The sequence below is a fragment of the Fukomys damarensis genome, unplaced genomic scaffold (genome assembly GCF_012274545.1).
Source record: "Fukomys damarensis isolate Sample0158 unplaced genomic scaffold, DMR_v1.0_HiC HiC_scaffold_15, whole genome shotgun sequence".
In the NCBI taxonomy this organism is placed as follows: domain Eukaryota; kingdom Metazoa; phylum Chordata; class Mammalia; order Rodentia; family Bathyergidae; genus Fukomys; species Fukomys damarensis.
This window is the reverse complement of record NW_022900927.1, coordinates 22,091,623-22,097,798: the sequence shown is the minus strand read 5'-3', so window position 1 is coordinate 22,097,798 and position 6,176 is coordinate 22,091,623.

Below are 6,176 nucleotides of genomic sequence, written 5' to 3'. Positions count from 1 at the left end.
TTTTTTTTTTTTTTTTTGGTACTGGGGATCGAATTCGAGACCTTGCACTTCTGAGGCAGGGGGCAGAACCACTGAGCTAAGTCCCTAGCCCTGGATTTTGCTTCTTAATATCTGGCAGCCTGTTTCTTTTTTTTGGTGAACTGAGGCCTTTAAAATTGATGGGTATAACTGTTACATATTGACTTTTTGTTGTAATGTTATTTTCCTGTTGTTGGTTCTTTTATTTTTTATTTTCCCCCTCTTCCCTTTAATTTCTTACCTTGCATGGTATATTTGCTCTGTTGGCCCTTATGGAGTTGTGGTCTTTATTTTTCTTTTACCAGGATATTATTTAGAAGTGTTTGGAGTGCCGGTTTGGTGTTAATGAAATTTATCAGGTGTTCTTTGTAGTGGAAGTATCTTATTTCTCCATCAATTTTGAAAGACAGTTTTGCAGGATACATTGGTCTGGGTTGGATGTTGTTTTCTTTTAGGACTTGAAATACCTCACTCTAGGCTCTCCCTAACTTGAGGGTTTGTGTTGAAAAGTCTGCTGTGATTCTGATGGGCTCTCCTTTACATGTGATTTGTTTCTTTTCTCTAACCGCTTGTTGCATTTTATTCTTCTCTTGGGTTTCCAGGATCTCGATTAATATATGTCTTGGTGTAGATTTTTTTGGATCATGGCTACTTGGGGTCCTATTTGCCTCACTTATCTGTATGTCAAATTCTTTTGCTCTGTTTGGGAGGTTTTCTATCATTAATTGTGTGAACAGCTTTTTTATGTCATTTATACTTTCTCCTGCTTTTCCTTGGATTCCTATCAGTCATATTGTTCTTCTTTGCATCATCTGAGAGTTGTTGGATTGACTTCTCATGATCCCTTAGTGTTTTTAAGAGATTTCTTATCACTGTAACTGACTGTGATCCTATCTTCTATATCTGTAATTCTATCTTCACATTTGATCATTCTGTTGTGAATGTTTTCTATAATAGAGTTTTTACTCTCCTGGATATCTGTTTAAATCTGTTTCATGGATTCCATTTCTTTCCTATGTTGGGCATTCATGGTTTTCATCATGGTCGTGAGTTCATCTATTTTTTTAAAATCTGTTTCTTTCCTCAAGTCTCTAATCATGTGTTTCATTCTTCTCACAGTCTTTGTGGTTATCTGGGAAATTATTTCTGTTTTGAATTTTTCTAGACACTCATTTATTCTATTTTATTTTATTTTTTTTTTACTTTCTATGCTGTTGGTTTAGGGTGTTCAGATGGTTGACTATCAGACTTTTCCACCTCATTTTCCCCAGAGTTTATCTTTGGTGAGGTGGAAATCTGTGTTTGTGTCTTGTTTAAATGTCCTCTCATTTCTATTTTTGTCACTGGTACTGTCCTTGGTTTAATTCCAGATATACTTTAAACTTCCAGATATAGGTTATCTTTAGATTTTGAGTCTCTAATGACTTATACTCAGGAGGACAGCTGATTAGATCAATCATAACACTTTAGCTCAAGTGATACAATCAGCAACACAATAGCATCAAACATAGCTTAGAAAATGACAATTTATAGTAGTTATTAATCTGTCACCCTTAACTGTGTGAATTAGAATCTTCTGATCCATAGTCAGACACATTATCAATTGCACCACTAGCCCATGCCCTAACTGAGGGGATTAAATCAAAATTGAAGACCAGCCCAAAATATGTTTAGATTCAGTAAACTCTTCAGTATTGCAACTTTACCCCTCAGTATGGGGATTTGGAAGGAGTTGGGGAGGGAGGAATAGATAGGAGAGAGAAAAGTTAGAAGGTCAGAGGACACAGGAAGATCACAAAGTCTAGGGAGCTGTTGAAGAGAAGAGGAAAAGACACACCAAAATATACACTAGAACAGAACAAAGTAACCGCAATAGGGAGGCTAGAGACTGTAATCACTTTCTTGTAAAACAACTATGGTTGGGGCTGGGGATTTAGCTCAGTGGTTCTGCTGCCTGCCTTGCAAGCACAAGGTCCTGAGTTCCATCCCCAGTACCAAAAAACAAACCAAACCAAACCAAAACACACACACACACGCACAAACCCAAACAAAAGCTATAAAATAACTATGGTTGTCTGGGGTGCCTTTATCACAGATTTTCTTCACTTTTCCAGTGGGCTTTAATTTTCATCTAGGAGTCTAGGAGTCACAGAGAGGCCCTTTTTCTCTTGTTCCTGGGGCTGGTGGGGACTGAGCAGCTGGGCTCCTCTGGCATGCTGGGTCAAAGGAGTGGGCCTGTCAAAAGGGTCACAAGCTGCTTTCACTCACTCTTAGATTCTTAAGCCTGCAGATGGTGGATCCTATTGATTCTTGACATGTTCTAAAGATATTTTTCCTATAGTCCTAAAGCAAAGTGCTTGACTTCTTTTTTATTTCTTCAGTTTTTATTTTTTGTTAGTACATGTTTTTACTACATAATAATTAATTTCCTTATGAAGTGTTGGTTCATGTATGTGATACATTTTAATTTTTTAAAACTCCTTTCTCTCTCTCCTCCTCCCTTCATCTACTAATACCCTTCGCATATGAAAAAAATTGAGCTCCCTATTTCTTATTATCTTTTATTTATGGTCTATTATTTTCTAATCATCTATCTTTTATTTGGCTTTTTCATGTAAGGGAAATCATGTAATATTTAAACTTGGATGTCTAGTTTATTTCACAGTGCTTCCATTTTCCTACAAATAACTCATGATTATCCTTTATAGCAGATTAGTACTCCATTGTGTATAAATATCATATTTTCTTTACCCATTAATCTGTTGATGGGCATATAGGTCAATTCCAAAATTCAGCTATTATGAATTTTGCTGTTACAAACATGTGTATGCCTGTAGTATGTTAACTCTTTTGGGAAGATATCAAGAAGGGGAATAGGTGAGTCATATGGAATTTGTAGTTTTAGTTTATCAAGGAATCTCCATACTGATTTTATTTATTTATTTGTTTATTTTTTTGGTACCGGGTATATTTCTGCTGTCACAATAGACAATGTGGGCAGCAATGCGCAGAACTAAGTCAATTAGTCTCAGCTAGTTGATGGCAGACTGCTGAGATTCAGGCTGACTTCTGATTGCAAGGACCAAGTTGGGCTTCCTGACCTCCTGCAGGGTTAAACTGTGCAAGGTTCTACTGCAGGTTCAAGCTGCCCTTCACCTGAAGATAGTCCAAGTTCTGATGGAAAGTGGTGATCCCTCCAACTTACCAACTACCGAGATCTGATATACCTTTATTGCCATTGTTCACTTCCATTCTATCTTCTGTAGATCAGTAAAATGGCCTTTATGATCACCTGTACCTCTCCAGTGTGGATCCAGGTACTGGTACAACCAGGAAGCCTGAGAGTAATAGGAGGTGGGGGGATGCTGTAGAGGTGCCATGCGGCTCGGTGGTTCTCACCACTTTGCTCTGATGAAGGCCCAGGGTGCTGGAGGTGTTGGAGGAGGATGAGAAGTGAGCTCCCCATGTGGCTGGGCTGTTCTCACTGGTCTGATCTGATGAAGGCTTAGGGTGCTGTGCTTCTCTTTCAATTTCATTTAACAGTTTAAAGAATAGTGGTAATAGTTCTTCTCTAAATGTTTTGTAGAATTCAGCCATGAAGCATCAGGACCTGGGCTTTTCTTTGTCGGAAAATTATAAATTACATTTTCAATTTCACTCATTGTTATTGGGGCATGTAGAATTTTTATATATTCTTCATTCAACTTGGTAATTCATATGTATCTAAAAATCTGTTCATTTCTTCTGTGTTTTCCATTTTATTAGAGTACAGTTTCTCGAAGTAGGTATTGATGACCCTCTGGATTTCTAGTGGATCTGTTGTGACTTCACCTTTTACATGCCTAATTGCATGAATTTGAGCCTTTATTTCCTTTTTTGACAAGGTTGGCTAAGTGTTTATCAATTTTATTTATTCTTCCAAAAAACCAATTCTTCAATTTGTTGATTTTTTTGTATTGTTCTCTTAGTCTCCATTGCATTGATTTGTGCTCTGATCTTTATAATTTCCTCCCTTGTATGAGTTTTGGGTTTGTATTGCTCTTCTTTTTCTAGGAGCTTAAGATTCAGCATTAGGTTGTTTATTTGAGCTTGCTCTGTTTTCCTAGTGTGGGCATTTGCTGCTATGAATTTCCCTTGTAGAACTGCTTTCATTTTGTCCCATAGATTCCTGCATGTTGTATTGACATTAGAATTTATTTGTAAAAACTGTCTAATTTCTTCTTTAATTTCCTCTGTGACCCACTGGTTTGTCAGGAGAGTGTTATTCAATTTCCATGTGTTTGTGAAGTTTTTGCAATTTCTTAGGCAATTGATCCCATTTAATTGCATTATGTCTGATAATATGCATGGGATGACTTAAATTCCTTTGCCTTTACTTAAACATGTTCTATGAGCTAGTATGTGGTCTATTTTGGAGAATGACCCATGTGCAGCTGAAAAGAATGTGTATTCTGATTTTATGGGGTGGTACAGTCTGTAGATGTCTGTTAAGTTCATTTGTCCAAAAGCTTGGTTCATTTCTAGTATTTTGTTGTTGATTTTTTGTCTAGATGACCTATATTTTGGGACAGTGGGGTATTGAGGTCCCCAACTACAATTGTATTAGTGCTTATTTGGTTTTTCATGTCCCTTAATATTTTTTTAGTATAGTTGAGTGCATTAGTATTTGGTGCATATATATTTATGACTGTCATCTCTTCCTCTTGGATTGGGTAAATGAAAATTTTGTCAACAAATTGACAACTAAGTGGAATCCTGAAGGACTAATAGGCAGTACAAAAGATTAGCTTGTGCAGAGGAAAGAGAAGGTAGAAATATGAAGAACTACAAGTGGTCAATGTTAGTGGAACTCAAGGAACTCAAGAAAAAAGGGAAGAAATGGCCATGTGCCAAAATGGAAAAATCAAAGAAGGTACTTTCATAAATAGCTTTATAGGTCATACAAAAGAGATTAATCTATACCAAGAAATAGCACCAGTAAAAGGTAAATATTGGAGATACTTAACTTGTGACTCATGGAATATCCAAGATTTTGGCATCTGCCCAAGGCTCTCAAACAAACTCTGCAGGTACCAAGAAATGACCTTTATGGTTATCAGTGCATGGTTAAAGGGGGTAGATCTGGTCTTTGAGGAACATCAGAAATTGAAAATGATCAGACTCAGTGGAATCCCCACAGAGGATATGAACTAAAGAGAATAACAAAGATAAAACAAGAAGATGTGTGAAGTTAGAAAATTGGAGGACATGAATATTTCACATATTAATAGATAATGAAGAAGACAAAAAAGCAAGATATTAAAAAAACACTAGGAGGAAAATCTCATATGTGAAATCTAAAAAAATGATTAAAAAGGGACAGTAAAAATGTAGAAGGGCCACTATTAGAGAATGAAGATGAGGAGAAATGGGAGGGAACAGAAAAAGGAAAAGTTTATGAGATGGTGAAAATGATCAAAGTAGTATGTGCATCACAAGTATGCCAAATGAAATTCACTATTTGATAAAACTAAGCATTAATTAAAAAAGCTCATGTAAGAAGCATGACCTGGAAGACTGCATTTAGTAATATTAAATATAGATTTCTTCTGGGACTTTGAGAGAAAATTGGTCACAATAAAACAAATGAACATAAAGGACAGGGCATGAAAATCTTTTTGTAAATATCTTGAACATTATGTTTTCTCATATTGTAGTAACAATAGCTGTGCATCAAACAGTGAATAAATATTATGGTTTTTCCAAGCAAGGAACATTGTTGTTCTCATCATTCTTTATTTATTTTCCAACAGAAATGCTTCTAACTTTAAAAACAATGATCAGATAGAAGTAATGGAGAGAATTCATGTTCTTACTTACCTGGCTGTGTGTTATATGCAGTCTGCTGTGGACGAAGAGCATATAATGACCTATGAAATGGCATCTTTCTATAAACCATTTGTAAATTCAACACATATAATACACAGCAAGCAAATGCATTTGTCAATGCAGAGGTAAAAAACTTATATTTTAAGAAATTGGATCATTTTAGAGGAACATGAAGCCTCAAGGAATTCTCCACTTCTCATGCATGTAAAATTCAGGGAGGCCATTGAAGTAGTGGCAATATTGATTCTTATGTAAAAAGGAAAAACAAATGCAAACTGACTGACTTTTTT